The sequence below is a fragment of the Protopterus annectens genome, chromosome 15.part0 (genome assembly GCF_019279795.1).
Source record: "Protopterus annectens isolate FY-2018-M chromosome 15.part0, PAN1.0, whole genome shotgun sequence".
Taxonomy (NCBI): domain Eukaryota; kingdom Metazoa; phylum Chordata; order Ceratodontiformes; family Protopteridae; genus Protopterus; species Protopterus annectens.
Window position 1 is genome coordinate 824,499,875 of NC_056749.1, and position 23,853 is coordinate 824,523,727.

Here is a 23,853-nt window from a genome sequence, read left to right on the forward strand (position 1 = left end):
GATCGAGTGGGCCTTGACTTCCAGATGTGCAACAGTCCCATCACGACAGTGTCTGGATTGCTTTGTATGCCAGACAGGGATCACCTCTGCAGAGTGTGTATGGATCAGAGTAGAGGGGCAGTGCTGTTAGCCTATCTGTGCAGGGTAGGTGCTTGTGGTCCTGCATTCTTCTGGTGAGGAACCTATGTGGGCTCTCCAGCTGCTGCATGTTCTTTGTGAGGTACATGCTGAAGGGGGCATTCTACAAAATCATTGGCCTCATAAGGTTAGCATACATGGATCTTATGACCCCTTTGTCCCTGGATGGGATACCCTTACATCTGAGTTGTCCTATCTATGAAGCTTTTGTACAATGGGAGCAACATGGTGCTCATACTTCAGGTTGCTATCTACCTGGGTAGCCAAATGCCTCACTACTGATTGTGTATGTAGGACATTGTTGTTAATGTGATACTATGTGACGACTTCAGTCTCCCTGAAGGGAATGATGATGCATTTGCAGGCATTCATCTTGAGGCCATATTTCTGGCATCAGTCATTTGTTATGGTGAGACCCTCTTGTAGCAAGTCCACATCACTTTGGGTATCGATTACTTTTCCCAACTTGCAGTCATCTGCTCACTTCATCAGCCATAGGACAATGTTTTTGACCTGCATCTCAGGGAAGTATATCCCATATAACAGAGGCCCCCAGACCGATCCCTGGGGTATGCCACACATTGCAGGTGTACTTTTTTGAGTTGGCTACCCCTATTATGATTATGTGATTTCTATGAATGTACCAGTTTGATACCCATCTGGTAACATATGGATTGCTGCCTAGTTGACAGAGTTTATGTACTATGGCCAAGTGGGGAATAGTGTGTAAGGCTTTAGCCAGGTCAATGTGGCTGGAGTGCACCATCTTTCCCTCATCCATGCCTTTATTGGCTGCCTCAGGTAAGTCATCCAGAGTTCATAGGTTTATAGGTTGATAGATGTGTACTAGGCTAATGGCCCTGGAGCCTTTGCAAGCCTAGCCCATAGGATTACCCTGGCATAGTACCACCCAACCTTAGTTCCCAGTGCCGCTGTTGAGTAGAGCCATTGGAGTGATCCCCATGGTGAATTTTCTATTTCCCATCCACTCATCAAGATTTCTCTTGAAGAGGGCCAGTGAGGTGCTCTGCTTGACATGTATGGGAAGTCTGTTCCATAGGATAGGCAGTCTCTGGGTTATGAACTTGTCCCTCCAGCATGTTCTGTTGATTGTGGTAATGAGGTTGAAGTCTCTGGAGCATGTGGTGTGGAGGGATTGGGATTTCTTTAGATGTAGCATTTCTAACAGAGCTGGGTCAGAGATGGCTTTGTAAGTCAAGCAGAGATCGCCTCTAAGTAGACGATATGAGACAGAGAATAGTTGGAGTTTTTTGAGTCTGTCCATATAGGACAAGTGTTTAAGGCCTAGGATCCTCTTTCTGAGGTACTTTTGTGGCCTCTGCAGTTGTTGCAGGTGTCTAGTGAGGTACATGCCAAATGGGGAATTGTACTAGATGATTGGCCTAATGAGGGAAGAGTAGAGAGAGACAATAACCTCTTTCTTCCTGGATGCAAAACCCTTGGTAATGAGATGTGCCACATAGAAGGACTTTCTGACCACAGTGGCAATGTGGTGGTCAAACGAGAGGTTGCTGTCAACCTGAGTTCACAGATCTCTTATAATGCCTTCTGTGTTCAGTGGACTACCATCAATGTGGTAATTCATGGGAACCGGGTTTTTCCCAAAGTGGATGGTGACACATTTTTTGGCATTGAGCTTAAGGCCACAGTTCTGACACCAGTCATTAGTGTCAGTGATGCCTTTCTGCAGGATCTCAACATCACTTGGGGAGTTAATAATAGCTCCCAACTTGCAATTATCTGCAAACGTTGTCAGCCAGAGTCCCTTCGTGTTGGCCTGAACTTCAGAGAAGTAGATACCAAACAGGAGAGGACCCAGGTCCGAATCCTGTGGGACTCCAGTCATGACCGGTCAGCAGTCTGACTTGGAGTCAGCTATTTTTCACACTGTGGGTTCTATCTGTGAGCCAATTTGCAACCCACCTAGTGATATATGGGTTGATGCCTAGCTTAGTGAGTTTTTCTATGATTCCTGAGTGGGGAATGGTATCAAAGGCCTTGGCCAGATCAAGGTACACTGTATGAACCAGCTTGACTTCATCCACAGTTCACTCACATACCTCCCCTGAGAATGGCAGACTGTGTAGTGTAATGTATTTGGATTTTGCCAATGTCCCTGTTAATGAGATACATGATAATCCATTTCATGGCCTTGCGGATTAGGCTAGTTAGGCTAATGGGTCTTTCATTTCCTGGATCGGTGAACACTCCACCTTGGTGTAAAGGCATGACAGTGGCTGTCCACCACTCAGCTGTGACAAAGACAGTATCAGGCTTTGGGTGTGTAGGGTGCATAATGATGCTGCCTGTTCATGCCTGGGTTCATGTAGGTTGCAGCCTAGGATGTATTCAGGTCCCATGAAAGCTGCCTTCTTGACTTTGAGAGGACAGTGATGGCCTGTTCCCTAGTGATTAGGGTTGGGTGTTCAGGTACTGGGGATGTTCTGCTTTCCTGATGGGGGGGCAGAGGGTAGACCTTTCCACTAAATCTGTCAGCCAGTGGATTGGCTATATCTACAGAATTTATGTATGTGGTGTCCTTGACCACCAGTTCTGCACAGATCTGGGAGTGTCCTTTGGGAATGCAGACATAAGTGAGGAAGGCCTTATGATTATCGGTCTTAGATGTAGGCAATTTGGACTCTGAGTTGCCTTTAGTGGATTTCACTGGTGCTCTTATTTGTTTGTTCAGGCTAAGGGGTGATTACTTTCAATTGTGCACCTCCTCCTTCTCTGTTCTAGACAGCAATGTAATCCTTTTGTTATATAGTTCCTTTATTGCAGATGTTTGTGGACAGGTTTACTCTCCTTTGCAGATGGTGATGTCCTGTCAGGTATTCCTGATTCTGTGCATCTCTATAAATTTATGCTGGTATAGTAGTTTTGTGTACATTTGGAAGTTGGTGTCTGTTCCTCTAGTGGGGTAGGGCTGTTCAGCGGTTTATACTATCCCTCTGGTGGTTGTAATCAGCTTGTGGAACATTTTCCTTTTATCATGGCTAGAGGGGGGTCAGGAGAGATGGTGATATGACACGTGACCGCTTTTCTGTCAGATCTTGCCAGGGAGGATGATACCATAGGGTGCTGCAGTGGTTGATCATGTTGGTTACTCCCCAGTCCGACATTGGTATCACATCTTGTGTGAGTATCAAGTGGCTGTCCTAAAGATTTAACATTGATAAGATGGGAGAATCTCTCTGCATTCCTGTTCTGGAATGGTTAGATTTCCAATCAATGGTTGGGTAATATAAGTCAGGCAGGATCAGGGTGACAGGTGGAATCTTGATAGATTTTTAGAGGCCAGATATGTGGGACGGGTGTCTTGAGTCAGATATGTTGGCTTGTAGCTACATATAATTTGCATAGGGATCTTGCCAACAGTTGACTGCACTTGGATTGTCTCATGTGTGTCAGACTGTTTGTCCAGCCTAGAGTTGTGTGTCTGTCTAATATATATGTATACTCCACCTCCTTTGGCTTTGTTGCCCACATTTTGGGGTGTGGCTGTGTGATAGGATGAGTGATCAGGTAAGGATGGGTTTCCATCTACGGCTGTGTGCCAGGTTTCTGTGAGTGCACAAATGTCACCATTATCTAGGGTTACAACTGCTTGCAATGAGTGCTTTTCCAGTTAAGACTCCTAGTGTTTAGTAGCATGGCTTTTAATTTGCATTTTGCTGAGTGTTTTATATTGGTAGCGTAGACCCCATGACTTTCCCTACAAAGGCACCACGGGGGAGGCAAGGATCTTTGACAGAGCCCTGAAGGCCAAGGGAGACAGATGCAGGCCATCTCTAGGAAAGCAACGTGGTCTGTCGATCATATGTTCCCAGGCTGCCAGGCAGTTGATCCCCCTGGGATGACACCAGTAAGTGAGCCAAGTGTTACTGACAATCATTTCCTGCTTGTATTGAGCCATCATTCTGGGTGATGGCAAAATGCTGCTTAAGGCTAGGGACATACCTGCATGGGACACATATTCAGCATGCTGAATCATGTATGTCTTCCTGTAGTCCAGGGAGGTTCATCTGACATCATTCACACCACCATGGACCTGTACCTGTTGTGGGTGACTTGAGTGCATGTATGATATGGCAAATTATGGCACCTGTCAAACAAGTAACTGTGACTTTCTCCTTATCCTGCCTGGTGAGAGGCACATCTGTGTGTCCCACAGTGGAGTCTTCTATGAATAATATGTTGGGTGTATGGTAAGGCCTTAGTGCTTGCAAGACCCTGGTGTGTGGACTATGCATGGTCTGTGGTGTGTAGGTTTGTGGAGTTCTCATGTGTTTTTGCCTCTGAGGTGTCCTTTGGGATTCTTGTTTTGTTGCAGACCTCCACTTACATGGGTGTCTGTTGTGTATTTGCAGGTGATGTTTACTGACTACAGGGCACCTATGTTACTGCACAATTTGTTCTGGTGTGCACATTCTCCATTTGTCTGGCTAGTGGTTCCCCTTCCCCTTATATGTGTCTCTTTGTCCTTTTGCAGTCCAGTCACAGGCTTTGCCCACAGTGGCTGCTATGTATTTGTATTTCTGGTGTGAGCGGGGTAAAAGCCATAACATCATACACAAGGTTATGGACTTCACACCTCTGAGTGTACCTACTTAACAGGTTGTCCATCATTGCACCACTACATCTGCTGTAGTCCTCAGATGATTTGTGTTACTATGTTATTATAAGGCTACATGTTGGCCAGCTGTCAAACCGTCACAGACTGACATCTGGACAGGCCCATATATGACAGTCAGACAAAGGCCCACACATGGGAACAGGGTGTTAAGCCAAACATAGACAGTTGGGAGACCAGTTTGGTACTTGCTTGCTTTTTCTTATGCGCATGACATCTGCTTCTCCACTGTCTGCCATTGATGTTTTGACATGACCCTTTCTTGTTTTGCAAATAGTTGGCAGGTGAATGCAATGTTAGGACAGGCAGAACAGATATACAAGGCGTACCTGTGACAAGCAGAACAGGTATACAAGACATACTTGTTCTCCTTCTGTGACAACCTGTCATTCCAGGGGTATGGATGTTGACCAGTGACATGTTGTCAGTGCTGACACAGTAAGGTGGCAGCCTTTTATAACCTGGCAGTACACTGACCTTCAGGTACCTGCTGTCCTACAAGGCACCATACCTCTCATCTTCTTATAGCCAGACATCTGAACAAAGCCATAAGTAATTGGAGGACAAAGGCCTAAATATAGGGACCATTTTAACTACTGACTTTACAAACCTAGAAAGGTGATACAATAGCAGGTTTTGCATTAGCATGCATTTTTCTAAAGGATATGAAGTCTGAAACTACAATCTGTCATTATTTTCTGACTTTAGTCTATCATGATTTGCCAGTGATTTGCTAGAAAACCACAATTTCATGATAAACAGACCAAAAATATAATGCAATCTCTGGACATTCTGCAAAAAGTCTGCTAGGCACGGTGTAGGTTACTCTGAGCTGTGTACTGTCCATATGTGTGGCCCCTGTCCCTGACCTGTCCAGCTTTCCTGCAGTAACAGATATTGACATCTTGACAGTGTGTAAAACTCCTACCGTAGGTGTAGTTGACATGCAAAATAGTTGCGACTGCAGTTCTTGGGACATGGACCCAGTCAACCACAGTAATGTACTTAGGTCACTAAGACACGACAGCCAGGAGTAAGTGCTGGCCACATCCTGACAGTATTAACCACACATATACATAGCTTATTGACCCCTGCATATTGTGGACATGCAACAGGTTATAAAGTTGATTGGGACAGCCCTGGGAATGTGTGCTCTGCTGCTAATACCCAACAAACATTAATGTTACTGCATTTCGACGGGAACATGGGTGTGTTGGGGAGGGCATACCTGTCAACTGTATACATTTGCACAGACTGCACTGATGCTGGCTTTACATTTTGGTTCCATTTAGCATAGTATTGTGCCTGTCTTGGAGAATACAGGCATATCACTAAAGATTACAGGTTAGATTGTAATAGCAGACATTTGGGTTTCAGACTTCTTACCCTTCAGAGCCTTAATGTAACTGCAACACCTGGTGTGATATCACTATGTAAGTCTGTAGGGGAATATTTCATCATTGTCCCCATTTGTGGGCCTTTGCCAGACATTTATTGTTAGAAAAATCTATACATGCTGCTTAGAAAATATATTTACAATGTATGCTGCTTAGAAACTACATTTACAATGTATGCTGCTTGGGAAAATGAATATTCAAACATTCAAACACACATAAGTTGTGTGGTCAAATATATAGAGAAATGTGTGCTTTAGTTAGGAATAAATGTACTTAAATCCATAAAAGAGAACAAAGTTTGGAAAGTAGTATATAATGCATTTAATTCTGTCTTACTAGAATAATAGTAGAAATAAACCTGCATATTATTGCTTGAAGCACAAGCTGCAGTGTAATCAGAAATTTGACCTTGGCAGCTTGCAAACACAGCCTGGCTCATGTCTTTCAAGTAAAGATTATTTTGCAAAGTTAGAAAATAATAAATCTGTTCGCATGTGTGTCCTCTTTCCTGCTTCCACCAGGAGAATAGCCTTGTGCGCACTATCTCTGATAGTGCGGAAGACAAAGAGAGGCATTAAAGAAGACATACATCTATTGTATTCGAACTAATCAGAGAACCTTGAATTGGCTACATCCTCAGGAGGTCATCGTGACTGACCAGGTGCTTGCAAGGCTGTAACATTCACATGGGAAAAGACTTTTGAAAACACAAATTCAGCACTTTTTATGAATTACTATGATGTAAAGATCCTGTCACTGACCACGCCAGTGAGGTGGGCAAAACTGATAATGACATGTATAAAGTTGGTGCCCCTTTTCTAAATAAACTAGACAAAATTCTGTACAAACTTGTGTATGGTTTTTTGGCTCCTAATGTACATTAGAGTTTAAGATACTCAAGTTCTCCTGCATTATTGTTTGTTATTGATTGACATTGTTTTTGAATAACTCAATGATTTTTACAGTCTGACTCTAACGAATTTATTTAACATCTTGGTCCTAATCGTGCCGGAATTCCCTTGGTAAGCTACAGGTCAGAATATATAGGTGGTACTGAAATCTGCGCAGAAGAAGGAAAGACCTCCGACTGAATTGTCGTGCCCAAAGAGGCTGTCCACTTGTCTGATCTGTGGCCGAAAAGCGGAAAACTGGGTCCTAAAAAGCATATCAAACATAAGCAGGAGGCTCGGTAAGCAGAATTCCTCTCTTTGTTTTTGTTTTAGATCGGGGACCAGGTTACACTGTGCTATTGCTAAGGTTTGTGATAGCAGGGAGAGAGGTAGTCAGTATTGTATCTTGAGTCATAGATCAGGAAATAAAACAAAGCAAAGTAAACAGTCATTCTAGACACTACTGTGAATACGGGAATAAGATACCACGTGGTACAAGAGAAAGGGTTACGTAACAGTTCTGTTTTTTTTTTCTTTCTCTCTCTCTCTTCTTCTCTTTCAGAGACATGGGAAATGAATGCACTAAAGGGTCACGTGACCCGCCTTAAGAAGATGCAAAATATATGCAATTACAGAGAGCAGATAATGTGAGATATTTTGCAAAATGGGTTAACAAGTATGACTTTGATGGTAAATTGGATAAAATGTCATTAGTAAAACTTTTGAAACAGTTAAAATCTGACGCAGAAGGTCAGGCAAAAAAACAACGACAGTTGGGTGTTCCTCAAGCACATAGGTGGATTGAGGAAGTGAACCGAAGGAACAGAAAAATAAAAATGCAAAGGCATTATTTTTAGACAAAGAGGATAACAACATAATAGTAGCATCGGTCCCTCCCCTACCACATCCACCGATGCCTTACTCAGAATATGAAGCGGGAGGGCGGGCTGAACCCCCACGTTACCCAGAGACAACAGGGATATTAAGACAACCATTTGTAAGAACCTATCGACTAGATCCCGAACACGCCAAACGCTTATAGATGTTCAACCAAGCGGAAGTTTATTAGATGAGAGTGAGGAAATCTGTCCATTAATAGAAGTACCAAACCCACAGGCAGGACAGGAGGGCCAGGCCTCAACTCTCTTAGTATATAGACCGTGGACACCGGAAGACATCCGAAAAGCTACAGAAGGAATTCCCCATCCAAAAATTAACTTTGAGAAATTTCTACAGGATTTACAGGGTATGAGATTGAGTTACCACTTAAATGGGGAAGAGGTAGAAAGAGTAGTTAGACAAATTTTAGGTCCAGACTGGCACATGATTTGTGGCGCCTGGAATGCCCGTGACGCGCAACACAGGCTACTCCCACATAATGACGCAGAACTAGACACTAGATTGAAGGGTCTTACAGACCGCATTACTGAAAAATGGAAACCTAGGGCAGACTGGACTTGCATTAATCAATGCGTACAACGAGATAATGAAACAGTGGATGCATACTATGGTAGATTATTAGAATGTTTTAATAACCATAGTGGCATGCCTGTTCCTGAAAATCAAAAGAATGATAGCTCATATGAACAACAATTGAAGAATGCATTTTGAAAGGTTGTATTGCCCTATCAATAGCTTCATCACGAAGCACATGATAGATCACCGAACAAGTAGGCTTCAAGCCTTGTTAGAGTATGCTAGACATGCGAAAAACATTTTAACAGTAAAAAGAAAAGAAAACGCAGGTCTTCACAGCTGAAGACGGCGGAAGTTTTGTAGTACAAGCAGCCAAAAAGGGTAAGCAAAATACTCAGGGTAACAAACGCCTGACAGAAACTCAGAAATTTATGAGAGCAGAAAGAAAAAGGTGAGTGCTTCAATTGCGTAAGAAGGGACATTTGGTAGGGATTGCAGGAGCAAGGCACCTGCGGAAAAAAAAGGATAAGGAAGATGAGGATTGACTATATGACAGTTATGCTGCTCAGCAGTCACCAGGAGAGACTAATGAGCAGGGAGTGATGTAAATACCTTAGAAGAAACAAATGACATGCAACCGGATGTAGAAGTTGGGGAAAGTGAAGTTTTAGATCTGGCATTACTGAGCTTGGAGCTCTATTTAGCAGACACGAAACCGGAAGTTACACTTCTGGTGGAAGGGAGAAGTCAAATTTTTGTGTGATTCAGGAGCATCACGAACTTTGATACATCCTTCAAAGTTACCGGAACATTCTGAGTCACCTGATTACATATTAGTGAAAGCAGCAAATGGACAGCTGTACAGGGAACCACTTTCCCATGATATAGCAATAACTGACCCCATCTCGGGCATGACCCAAAGAAGTAAAATAGTACTTTCTGCCAAATGCCCCATGAACTTATTAGGAAGAGATCTTATGCAACTTTTTGGCATAGCAGTAGTCCCTACCATGAACGGTATGGAGGCACAGAGACAAACTGATACTTTTGTACGGTCGGAGGGTGAGGCTTATTACTGGTACAGCCAGGATCTGGTTACAACCGGTCCAGGGGCAGTGACCAAGGAACTGATGAATGTAGCCACCAGCAAGGTGCCTCCCCTCGATGTTGACCAGCAACATTTATTACATTGTACCCTATATTATTGTAGCACACCAGGACCTGATAAAGAATACGAACAAAAGTTGTTCAGGAATCCTGCAAATAGACTGATACTACGGACCCTATACTGGGACACTGAGGGCAACAGTGTAGTGAGTTGTTCGTTACCTCAGGAGTTTTGGAATTGTACAAATCCAATAAACTACCACACGTTAGCCTAACCAAAACAAGAATGTTAGGTGGGTAGACTTGGGTGACAAAGTGACAGGATGGGAGAGACTAACTGACTCAGAATTATCGGACTTAGGAGTACAGAAACAGAAACTGAATTGGTTAACGTTAAACCGCCCAGCTGTACACTTACAACAGAGTGAAGACAGCTGACTGGCGTTCTTGATAGAAGAAGAAGAAAAAGCTTTGAGTGAAATACCAAATGTTCTTTGGTCAACAGGAAAATCAGATGTAGGACTTATTCGAACAGCAGGGCCAGTAGTTATTACACCAAAATCAGCCTTTAGACCAAGAAAAAGACAATATCCTTTGAGCAAGGATGCGGAACAGGGAATCCAACCTATCATAATGGCATTACTTAAGAAAGGGATACTGGTGGAATCTTTGGATTCACCATGTAATACTCCTCTATTTCCTGTAAAAAAAGCAAACGGGGAATGGCGGATGGTACAAGATTTACAAGCTGTAAATGATGCGGTAGCCAGACCCACATACCTTATTAAATGATTTGAAGCCAACAAAAATATTTCACCGTGGTAGATATTAGCAATGCATTTTTTTCAATACCTATCCACCCTGACAGCCAGCATTGGTTTGCATTTACATTTCAGGGCAAAAGGTATCACACACCCGACTACCACAGGGATATAGTGAAAGTCCAACAATATTCAAGAGATGGCTAGCAACCTGGCAGGGTTTTCTCCACCAGGGGGCAGCCAAGTACTACTTTATGTAGATGACATCCTGCTTGCAGCCCCTACCCAGCAGCAGTGTAGGGAAGATACAATAGCATTGTTGAAATTCTTAGCTGAGCAGGGGCATAAAGTGAATAAACATAAATTGCAACTTTGGAAAGAACAGGTTAAATACCTGGGATATGTGATATCCAAAGAAGGCAGAACATTAGATGAAGATCGAAAACAGCTATCTTACAAGCACCTAGACCAACTACCAAAAGGAAATGATGTCCTTCTTGGGAACGACTAATTTTGTCGGTTGGATACAATTATGCTTTAGAAACGGCTCCATTGGCTGATTTAATATTTAAAACACCGATGGCAGCACAAGAAACACTGCACTGGACTCCAGAAGCAGAAGCAGTTTTGTAGACTAAAACAACTGATAGCTTCATCATTAGTTTTAGGGCTTCCAATTACCATAAGAGATTTTTCCAAACTGTAGATTGTAGGCGGGATATATGACGTCAGTACTGACGCAACAACATGGCGGCAAGCAACGCCCATAGCTTACTATTCATCACAGTTAGATCCGTGGCACGATCATTACCACCCTGCGCATAAGCAGTAGTCGCAGCAGCTATGGCAGTGCAAGCTTCAGCCTCAGTGGTATTGTTTCATCCTCTCACGTTGAGAGTACCTCATGCAGTTGCGATAATTTTATTGCAAGAAAAATAGCATTTTATCCCCTGCCAGACATCTTTCTTGCATGACCATACTATTGAGTCAACCCCATATGACAATTGAACGATGCACGACATTAAATCCATCGACATTACTTCCGATTCCTGTGGATGGCACACCACACAGCTGCCTACAGGAAATGGAACAAATAACCACACCCAGACAAGATCTTACTGATGTACCTTTAGCCGATGCAGAGGTAACATTTTTTGTAGATGGGTCCTGTAGACGAGGTCCTACAGGAAAAAACCTAGTGGGTTATGCAGTAGTGACTGATGATGAAATCATAGAAGCACAACCCCTGCAACATAACCTGTCAGCTCAAGCAGCGGAATTGATAGCTTTGACACGTGCTTGCACTCTGGCAAAAGACAAATGTGTTAACATATATACTGACAGTCAGTATGCTTTCTCTACAGTGCATGTCTTTGCACAACAATGGAAAAACAGGGGAATGATAACATCTACTGGCAAGCCGATTAATCATGCACAATTGATTTTGAACCTGTTAGATTCTATTCAGTTACCCACTAGAATAGCTATCTGTAAATGTGCAGCCCATACCAAACAACAAGATAGAATTTCGAATGTTCGGGCTGATGCAGCTGCAAAGCAAGCTGCCTCAGACCCAGAAACTGTGCTCTTAAATGAAGAACTACAACCTTCTGAAACTCTAGATTTAGAAATGTTAAAAACAATGCAGACATTAGCTTCAAAAGCAGAAAAGCAAAAGTGGATAAAACGAGGAGCAATCCAAAGAGAAAAAGCCCATATTGCCATCTAATTTATTTAGATATGCAGCTTTGTTGAGTCATGGGCAGAGCCATGTCTCAACAGGGGGGATGGTACAGTTAGTTAACAAAACATTCCAAACATATGGATTTACGAATTATACACAAAAATTTTGTGCAACATGTCATATTTGTAGCAAACATCATGCACAGGGAGCATTTAAACCAAAGCGAGGGAGCTTTCCAACACCACCCTATCCGTTCCATACTATTTGTATGGATTTCATAGAACTGAATAAATGTGAAGGGAAAAAATACTGTTTAGTAATCATAGATATGTTTTCAAAATGGGTAGAAGCTTTTCCAACTAGAAATCCGGATGCAGCAACAGTAGCAAAGGCCCTAGTGAAAGAAATCATTCCTAGATTTGGCATACCGGAAAGAATCTATAGTGACAATGGAACACATTTCGTAAACCAGACAATCCAGCAGCTTGGGAGATTTTTTGGGATTTCTTTGAAAAACCATTGTGCTTATCACCCTCAGTCAGCAGGGCTGGTGGAAAGGTACAATGGAATCTTGAAAAACAAGTTGAGAAAATTAATGAATGAGACTCAAAAGACTTGGATTTGCTGTCTGCCTTTAGCACTGCTGAGCATGAGAACTGTTCCAAATGTAAAGGGCTTGACCCCTTTTGAGATAGTGTTTGGAAGGGCATATTGCGTGCCACAATGGAAGGCCCTCATGCCTGCAGAGCTGGAGGCCGATGGCTCATTAGCTAGTTATATGAAGAAGTTATTAACAAATAAGACTGTTTTGCAGTTGAACTCTTTTTCAGATAAACAAGAAGCAAAACCAGAAGCCGTGCTGACCCCGTCCTGGATTTGGCTGAAAATCATAAAGAGAAAGAACTGGGCGAGTCCAAAGTGGGAAGGTCCGTACCAGGTACTATTGGCAACACCCACTGCAGTGAAAATTGCTGAGAGATCATCTTGGGTTCATTTAACCCACTGCAAACCTGTTAAGAAATTTAGTTTGGACATACCACAGGAACAGGATGGCCAGAGGCAGAATGAATAAAAATGTGAAACAACCCCAGAGACATTGGTTCACTGGCCTACTGATCATACACTTATTAACTATGTTTGTAGTAACCTTTTGTTGTTATGGTTTTTCTTGCATATAACTACAGAAGTGAAATTAATAAAACGTGATGAAGGACTGGCTATAGACTGGCACCCAAACTTTAACACATACCTGGCTATGAAACGAGTTTATGTAGAGACTATGAACGTTTCAAATTGCTGGGTTTGTACTGCAATACCCACAGCATATGGAGGACTTTTGATGTCTGCTGTCCCCTTGGGAATAAATGAAACTTGGGAAAACCTGTTATTTGACACAGGCACTGTGAGATCACAAGACAAAGTGGCATTATATTTGCCTGTTACTCAGAAAGGAATTGTTTGTTTTGTTAAAATGATACACTCCAGGTTGGTTGGAGTAACTGTAACATAACTGTGTCTTACAAATGTTATATAAAACCTATAGACCAAGGTACTAGTTGTAGCACGAATTATGGTTCATACTTAAGCTTGATGAAAACAACATTGAGAGATGTGCAAAAAACTCCTGAAATATATAGACAATTATCTGTTATAGATAAGAAAATGTTTCATTCAGGGTTAACCCGCATCAGTACGAAAGTAGAAAACTGTTATTTTGTTTGTGGGAAAAAGGCCTATAAATGGTTACCTGAGAATTGGTCCGGCAGTTGTTTTTTGGGTTATCTGGTTCCAGCCATAAGACATACTGCAGAATTGCCCTGGGTAAAATACGTAATGTGAGAGACGAGCTCAGCAAGCCGAAAATACAGTCAGAAAACCTACTAATCCAGTGGGTAAGATTGAAGCAAGCTGGAAGGATCATTCATCTGTGAAGGACAAAGAAAAATTGACCCATATGGACTTGAGTGACAGTGTTATATCCTGGGCTGATATTCCCAGCCTACGGAGCAGTCAAATCAATTTGGGAACTGAGGAAATTGTCAAAACTCCTTGAAGTAATGAGCAATGCGACTTTTTCCGCTCTTGAACTTGTGACTGATGAAATGAATGCAATGAGAACAGTTGTATTACAGAACCGAATGGCTCGACTTCACCCTAGCGGCGAGGTGGTTTATCAAAGAAGAATGCTGTGCGTACATTCCAGACAACCAGCATGAAATTAATGATCACCTGGAGGTAATACAGCAGGTGTCAGCAATGGCAGAACCAGGCCCAAACCCACTGACTAACTTTTTCCAGAATCTGTTTGGGGGTGGGGTCGGTCCTTATGAACATTCTGATTGCAATTTGTGTGGTACTGCTCATAATTGGAGCATGTGTCTGCTGGGATACCCTGTGTGAAAAAATTAGTTAAAGACTTAGTTGATGTATCAGTGACTGAAACTATGTACCAAGATATGGAATTGAATTTGTTGATACCAAGTGAAAGTCTATCTGAAATATAAAACAAATGACTTACTTAGCTGAGAGTCCTTGAAAGGAAAAGGCTAAGAAATGAAATAATACTGTTTATGTTTCAAATAGATTTAAATGCATTAACAGGAGGGAGAATGTTAGAAAAATCTATACATGCTGCTTAGAAAATATATTTACAATGTATGCTGCTTAGAAAATACATTTACAATGTATGCTGCTTGGGAAAATGTATATTCAAACATTCAAACACACATAAGTTGTGTGGTCAAATATATAGAGAAATGTGTGCTTTAGTTAGGAATAAATGTACTTAAATCCATAAAAGAGAACAAAGTTTGGAAAGTAGTATATAATGCATTTAATTCTGTCTTACTAGAATAATAGTAGAAATAAACCTGCATATTATTGCTTGAAGCACAAGCTGCAGTGTAATCAGAAATTTGACCTTGGCAGCTTGCAAACACAGCCTGGCTCATGTCTTTCAAGTAAAGATTATTTTGCAAAGTTAGAAAATAATAAATCTGTTATGTGTGCCCTCTTTCCTGCTCCCACCAGGAGAATAGCCTTGTGCGCACTATCTCTGATAGTGCCCAGCTGGGAACGAGGAAGACAAAGAGAGGCATTAAAGAAGACATACATCTATTGTATTCGAACTAATCAGAGAACCTTGAATTGGCTACATCCTCAGGAGGTCATCGTGACTGACCAGGTGCTTGCAAGGCTGTAACATTCACATGGGAAAAAGACTTTTTGAAAAACACAAATTCAGCACTTTTTATGAATTACTATGATGTAAAGACCCTGTCACTGACCACGCCAGTGAGGTGGGCAAAACTGATAATGACATGTATAAAGTTGGTGCCCTTTTCTAAATAAACTAGACAAAATTCTGTACAAACTTGTGTATGGTTTTTTGGCTCCTAATGTACATTAGAGTTTAAGATACTCAAGTTCTCCTGCATTATTGTTTGTTATTGATTGACATTGTTTTTGAATAACTCAATGATTTTTACAGTCTGACTCTAACGAATTTATTTAACATTTATTTATGGTTTTCTATGGCTGACTTGCTGGAAGAGGCTAAGGGGTGAGTATGGGACCCCTGCACATTGTCATCCATGCGTGTGACCTATGACCCCCTAGTTAGTTAGCCCCCACATATACCGCAATGAGATTTGTCACCTAGGGGACTACTGCATACTCTGGGGAAGCTGGTATTGGGGGGGACATTTCCTGTTGTCCCACATAGCTGTCGGTTGTCTGCTGCTATCCCAGTAGGCTACCCCATTCCCTTGCATGCATGCAGTGATAGCATAGATATGCTACCACAATGTACTACTCCATTCATTTATTGTTAAAAAGACTAACTTACCTTGTGTCTGCAGCAGTTGTGAGGATGGTGCTTGAGGGCTGACTCTTTCGGATGCATGCAGTACACAGCCTATACATGGTAAGGTACAGGTAGTGTGATGTGTGTGGCATCCATTTTACTGTGTGTGTGTGTGTGTGTGTGTGTGTGTGTGTGTGTGTGTGTGTGTGTGTGTGTGTGTGTGTGTGTGTGTGTGTGTGTCAGAGAAAGGTGTCAGTCCATGGGTCCCTACAGTGTCAGTGTGTGTGCTATTCTTTGCCTCTTTGCCAAGGCCTGGGCATACTGGGCACACCTCTATCTACCTACCTACAGGAGCAGGCTCAGGGGGTTTCTCCTCCAAGACCCCTTTGCCTGTGAGGACCTTGGCAATGGTGGGGGGCTGTGTGGCCCTTCCCTGTGATGTTCCTGCTGCAGCTGTTTCCACAGGATCACATTGTGTAGCATGGCACATACTGTGAACATGTGTGCACATGTGGCTGGAGAGTACTACATGGCTTAACCAGATATGTCAATGCAGCAGAACTGTGACTTGAGCATCCCAAACACACACTCTACAATGATCCTGGTTTGTGCATGTACCTCATTATGGCATTTTTCAGTGTGTCTGTGCATTTCTGATGGGTGTTATCATCCACGGCTCCAATGCATAGACAGCATCCACCACCAGATGGCCATGTGGGATGTCCCCCCTGGCAAATGTGTGATACAGCTGTGAGGCATGCCAGATGTGGGAATCATGATAACTACCAGGGCTGCCAGCCTACACATTCATGATAATGCCCTGGGCATTGCACAGGCATTTGATGGAGTGATAGCCCCTGCTGTTTACATAGACTCTCCCCTCTTAACCAGGTCGTGCTTTGATGTTGTTGTGGTTGCAGTCTATGGCACCCAGTACCTCTGGGTAGTCTGCTACATGGTAGAAGAGACACATATTGCTGATCCTTTCCTCAGGGGTACTGTGGAAATATATGTCCTCATTGGCATGTCTTTGCATGACATCCAGGAAATGGTGGAGTACCCTGGATGCAGATTACTGTGAGACCCCCCCATGATGTCCCCAGTAGGTCTTTGGAAAGTACCTGTAGCTAGTATTCTTAAGGCTGCACATACCTTGGTATCCACTGGGATGGGTTCCCCTCTGTTAGCTCTGGGTCTGAGGTGAGGCTGGCACAGCTCAATGAGTTGCTGAAGTATGTCCCTGTCCACCCTGTAGTGCTCTACTATCTCCAGATCATGCAGCCCCTGAAAGGTTACCCTGGGTCTGAACACTCTTCTCCTCCTTGGTCTGGGATGCAGCATCTTCCTCATCACCACCCTCAGTCTGTAGCATGTAGAGATGTAGCAAAGCAGCAGAAGCCCCTAACATTTTGTCAGTTAAAATTCCCAAATGTGTACTCCAATGATGCAGAGTTTGGGTGTTTGTATAGTTTATATTGGTATGCTGCAGAAGCTGCCTGTGTGATTGGTTGACTACGATACGTTCCACCTGCCAGCTATATTATTGATGGGTTTGAATGGGCCACTGTGAGTGGCAGAGTCTATATTAGTGATTTGTAGTTCATTTCCTTTATTCTATTTCCTTTTTTTCCCTCTATTTCTGCTATTTTTAAGCCCTCTGCACAAACTGTTTTAGGTAGTGTAAACATTGCTGAGCTGAAAAGGCCCTCCACTGGACACAAACACGCTCATCAGTTCTTGAAGGAGCTACGCACAGCTTAACAGCCTCAGACACACCCCCTTGCTTAGCTGTGTTTAGCTTAGTGCAAATAGAAGCCGCAAAGCTCCAATGTGCTTACAGCAAGCATGACACACACCCTTTTCATGTCAGCTGCTTCTTCTGCTTACACCACCGCATTAGAGCTGCTACATGGTTAGGTACCCACTGACACGGTCTCCCATTTTGCTATTCAATAAATTTAGTTCATTTACATACCCCACTGCCTTAGTCCCTAGTTATACCACTACACTGGAGTCTATGTCTTTAGATACCACTGTTACCTGTTATTGTTATGAGTCTGCCTGCTGCCGCTTATAGTGGCAAAATTCATATTTCACATAAAATTGTCTTTTTACATTTTTTTTTATTTTCTGAACATCTCATTTTCCACTGACCATAGAATCTTCCTTTCCAAATATTACTTCCTTTCTTTCTCTTTTTCCTTTTTCACAAACTGTATGAGTAATAAATATATCATATAATACTTATTTTTTACACTATTCAATTAGTAGCAAACTTCTCGTATGCTGTTTACATGTAATGCCAAGATTCCCCATTCATTTGATTTTCTTTGTATATTTTTGTTTTTCTGTTTCATCTCCTGATTTACTTTTCATTCAGTTCTGATCGTCTCGTTTCTAAGTCTCCCTTCTCTCTTCCTTCACTTTCTCATGCTGCTTAGTAATTTGTAATTTGTATCCGACACCCCTGTGTCTGCAGACTATCCCATTTCTCTATTAACTCGTCCTTTATACTGTCGTCTACAATCTGGACTTATATCCCCATACTTTCTTCTTTACAAATGTCTTCACTGTCATTTTCAGTTCATTGCCCTTCTTCTCTACCGTTTCTTCATTTTCAATATGTTGCCATAACAAAGGGCAATCAGACCATAAATGTCTACTCTCACTACATTTTCTCCACATTGGTTTACAACTTCTTGTTCTATGCCTTTGTCTCACCGTATTGTCCATGTCCACTTGAGTTACATCTTACACCAAATATGGTGTTTTTTTAAAGAAAAAATGCTTTAAGTTGCTCCTGTTATACGACAGTGCCAATGTCTGTGTTAAGCATTGTTATGTTTGATAGATGCTGCATTTTTCCATCACACACATTCATTATTACACATACATTCTACCCCTCCCATCCAAGCATTTCATTCTCAAACACTCTAACATCATGTATTTTACTACAAACATATAAAACAAAGCATATTAACTCATATTCTTCTACATCTGATGATCTGGCCTGTACATTTAATTTTCTTTTTAATTGTACTCTAAAATTCTGAAACAGCTTCATTCATAAAAAATTGTGCTGACTAATGATTCAATTCTGAAACAGCTTCATTCATAAAAAATTCTGATGACTAATAGGTTCATAGGTTCATACTAGGCTATCTGCCCTGGGGCAATTATAAGCCTAGCCCGATTCTGTATGGCTTACGCCACCCCTTGATTTGAGTATACTGTGCCCTTTTTAAGGTGTGACACGGGAGTAATCCCTGGGACAAACCTACGATCCCCCATCCACCTATCGAGATTCTTCTTGAAGAGATTCAGTGAGGTGCTCTGCCTCACATGAACTGGAATTCTATTCCAGAGCGAAGGGAGCCTCGGGGTTATGAACCTGTCCCTCCAGCAAGTTCTATTTATTTCTGTGCTGAGGTTCAAGTCCCTCGAGCGTGAGGCTCTGCCTCTTGGTGAGATACTTTTGGGGTCTTTCTAATTGCTGCAGGTGTCAGGTAAGGTACATCCCAAAAGGGGCATTGTATTCTATGATGGGCCTGATGAGGGATGAATAAAGGGGCACGATTACCTCTCTTGATCTAGATGTGAAACCCTTCGTGATGAGGTGGGCTATGTAGAAGGTCTTTCTAACCACTTTGGCAATGTGGTTTTCAAAGGAGAGATTGCTATCAACTTGGGTCCCCAGGTCCCTAATAACTTTCTCTGTACTTAATGGGTTTCCACCTATGTGGTAATTTGTGGGCACATTGTTTTTGCCAAAGGGTATGACTATACATTTTTTGGCATTTAGCTTTAAACCATGGTGCTGGCACCAGTTATCTGTCTCTGTGAGACCTTTTTGAAGGATGTTTGTGTCAGCTGGAGAGTTGATTATGGTGCCCAGTTTGCAGGCATCTGCGAACTTGGTGAGCCATAGTCCTCCCACGTTTGCCTGTACCTCGGAAAAGTATATACCGAACAAGAGTGGTCCCAGGACAGAACCCTGTGGGATGCCACTTGTGACCGGTTTCGAGTCGGACATGGCTCCAGCAACTCTCACTCTGTGGGTTCTGTCTTTGAGCCAGTTTGCGACCCATCTTGTGACATAGGGGTTTATATTTAAGCTGGATAGCTTAACTATGATGCCCGAGTGGGGTATTGTGTCAAATGCCTTTGCAAGGTCCAGATAGGCTGTGTGGACTACCTTCCCTTCATCTATGGCTTTGGTGACTGTTTCAAAGAAGTCAACCAGGTTCAAAAGGCAGGATCTGCCCTTGACAAAGCCGAACTGGGTAGGATCTAGTGTCTGCAGGTCCCCAATGTCTTTGTTTATGAGCTCCATGATGATCCTCTCCATAGCCTTGCAGACTAAGCTAGTCAGGCTTATGGAGCGATAGTTTCCAGGGTCCGTAGAGGCTCCACCTTTGTGGAGTGGGACCACTGTTGCTGTACACCATTCTCTGGGCACATATCCTGTAGTGAGGCTGAGATTGTATAGCTGTTTTATTTGAGGGATTAGTTCCTCTTGGAGTTCATGTAGGACACAACCTGGGACGCCATCTGGTCCCATGGAAGCAGTGTTTTTTGCTTTGGAGAGGGCAGCCTTCACCTGAGCATCAGAGATGTTTGGGATGCAGCCCTCTGCCGGGATAGATACTTGCTCTTTTGGGGGGGAGGGGGTGGAGAAGTTTGCACTGAACCTGTCTACCAGGATATTGGCAATGCCTGCGGGTTCAGTGTATTTTTTGTCATTTAGAATCAACTCAGAACAAGTCTGGGAGTTGCATCCCAGGTTTCTAACATAACTGAAAAAAGCCTTATGATTGTCTTTGGTGTCCCGTGCAATTTTTCTCTCGAAGCTGGCCTTGGAGGATTTTATGAGGGATCATAATTTTTTGCTAGTACTGATCAGAGATGCCATCCCTATTAGGGATTTTGCTCTATCATGTAGTAGCTTCCTCCTTCTTTTGTACAGTTTATTTATGGCAGGTGTCCACCATGATTGGGTCTTGGCTTTGTTTGGGATAGCATGATCCATGCATTCCTGGAGATGTCCGTAAAATGCATTTATATAGGATTCTGCAGTTTGGGCCGTAGTTTCCACTGGCCCTGGGGCCTTGAAGGATTCCACTTCGGTTTTGAGAAGTGAGAAGTTCGCTTTTGAGAAGTTTTTCACTGTGCTTTTCTGGGCTGGGGGTGGGGTCGGGATGTGGATATCCAGGGAAATTAATTTATGGTCTGATCTTACCAATGAGGGATATACTTCTGGTGTGGAGCATAGAGTCCCCATGTTGGTAATGATCAGGTCTAGTATGTTGTCCCATCTTGTGGGAGTGGTGACTAGTTGTTCCATAGCATTTGAGTTTATAATTTCCAGGAACCTTTGGGCTAAGGTGCTGGGGCTTGAGTAGTGCTCCCAGTCAATGTTTGGGTAGTTGAAGTCACCCAATATAATGGTGTTCGGAGAGATCTTCATGTTCTCCAATGATTTCAGGAAAGCCGAGTGGGATTCCTGACTTTGAGAGGGTGGTCTGTAGGATGCTATAAACTGAAAAGCAGTCTTGCCCACTGTTAGTTGCACATGGATGGTCTCCGATACTTTGTGCAATGTCACTAACCTGGAGGTGTGGATATCCTTGATAAATATGGAAACTCCCCCTCCTTTTGTGGTTCGGTCCAGGTTTTGGGGCTGAAAAGCATGATATGAGGTATAGCCTGGTAGCGCTGGGGTGCTCTCTGGAGCCTTGAACCAGGTTTCTGTCACTGCACAGATATTGATGTTCTCCATACTGAGGAGAGCTTTGAGTGCGTGCATCTTGAGGTTAAGACTTCTGGCATTTAGCAGCATTACCCTTAGTTTCTTGTTACTTGTGCTGTCTATGGGGGTGGGTTTGACTTTTGAGCCTTGCCTAAAAAAGGCACTATGGGGGTGGCAAGAGCCTTTGCCAATATCCGAAAGCCCAGTGGTGACAGGTGCAAGCCGTCCCTAGCGAAGCAACATGGCTTGTCGAGCATGTCATCCCAGGCTGACAGACACTGGATCCCCTTTGAATGACACCAAAATTTTAGCCAGTTGTTAAAATCAATTATTTTGTCTTTGTACTGTGGCATCATTCTAGGTGAGGTTAAGATGCTGCTCAAGGTCAGGGTCATACCAGCCTGGGCTACATGATCAGAGAGCTCCTCTATGTCTCTTTTCATGTAGTCCAGGGAGGTACATCTCAGGTTATTCACACCAGCATGTACAATGACTGAGTCATATTTGTATTTGCTTTGGAGTGACCTGAGTGCTTGCGTTATGTGGCGGATCCTAGCACCCGACAGGCAGCTCACCGTGACCTTCTCTTTATTCAGCCACTTCACAGAAGTTCTGATGACCTAAATGAATTAATGTTCTTTTATTTTTAAATCAAAACCCAGTGACAAATAAAATAATCCATAATGTCATACCTGTTCATGACGCCATTGTTTTTTTTTCTGATTATTACCACTGGTCATTTTCCCTGGGCATGCAGCCCTTCAGTTTTCTTCTGAATTCCTGTGATTCCCTTTAACCTCATGTTTCTTCTTCTGCTCAGCACAGGTCTTTGTAGTTCTCCTTTCAGTGTTTGTATCAATACTTGTCAGTTCACCCTCTTGTAGGTACATGTCCTTAAAACCAGCTTTGCCACTAGCTTAATATACACCCAGACGTATGCCAGCAATCTCAGTATTTGTTCCATTCTCTCCCAACTTGATACCAGCAGTTACTGAGAAGTACTGTTCTTGTAGTACTTTTTCTGCCATTGTTTTCCAACCAGCCTCTTTTCTACCAGGTGGCTTTTCTTCCTGGATTAAACCTATTAAAATTTGTGTTTTAAGTCACTCATTACAATTGGTGACAACTGGCTGCCCCCTACCAAGGAAATTTCAGACTAAGCTTTCATACAGTTTAATACTTGGAAAAGATTGCAATTTTCTTTGTGGCCACATCTCTGTGCTTAAGACATTTGTGTCCCCTTTATTCTTTCACATCTTTAGACACATTTCTACTCTCTCTTCCCCAAGTAGGGAGAAGAGGAGAAAAAAATGTTCATGCCTTACCATGTAACTCAATGACATTGTTACACCCCAGTAGCATGTTATTAAGCATGGAATGTTGAGAAAATCTAAAGTAAGAAACATGTCCTATGCCGACCACTTCAAGACCCTATCCCTGTATACTGTCTCCAATAGGCTGTTGAGGGGAACTAGGCTCGGCATACAAGGCATTGTCAGACCCCACTCTGATGGACCTCCTGCATATCCACAAAACAAACAGTACCAGATTTACCCATTCTAAAGACAAAAACCTTGCCTGTGATATAAATAGGACCTGATGGAGAGACAGGTATGTATCCCAGAGACTACCCCTTCTCTGGAACAAGCTCCCTATCCATGTGAAGCAGAGTTCCTCCCTATCCCACTTTGTGTCACTTGGACAGTTGGATAGGGAACAGGACATTCATCCATATTTTGGCACCTATGCCTCTAATGGACACATGCAACCTGTAAATGGTTCACCTCACAGGTCCCTGCTTGTAAATGTTTCATCTCCCAAGCCCCTGCTTACACTTACCAAGGGTGCGAGAAATTGTCAGAGATTTGGGAAGCATGGCTAGACTTTAAAAGGCCTCAGTGGTCATTAGCCTAGTAAACACTTATGAACCTATGGACCTATAAATGTATTAGATTTTGTAATGAATAAAGTATTTAATTTGAAACAGAAGTTAGTACAGTAAGGTAAGGTAGAGGAAGATGAGAAGGAAACCAGTTATTAAGAAACACTGAAAGATAATGAAGGAGTGGAAGTAAGCCGAAGTAAAACCAAGGATTAGACAGTGAATATGAAGGAGTCGATTGTTTTATTTGTATCCAAGGATTAGATAGTAAATATGAAGGATTCGGTTATTTTATTTGTGTCCAAGGATTACACAGTGAATATGAAGGAGTCGATTGTTTTATTTGTGTCCAAGGATTAGATAGTGA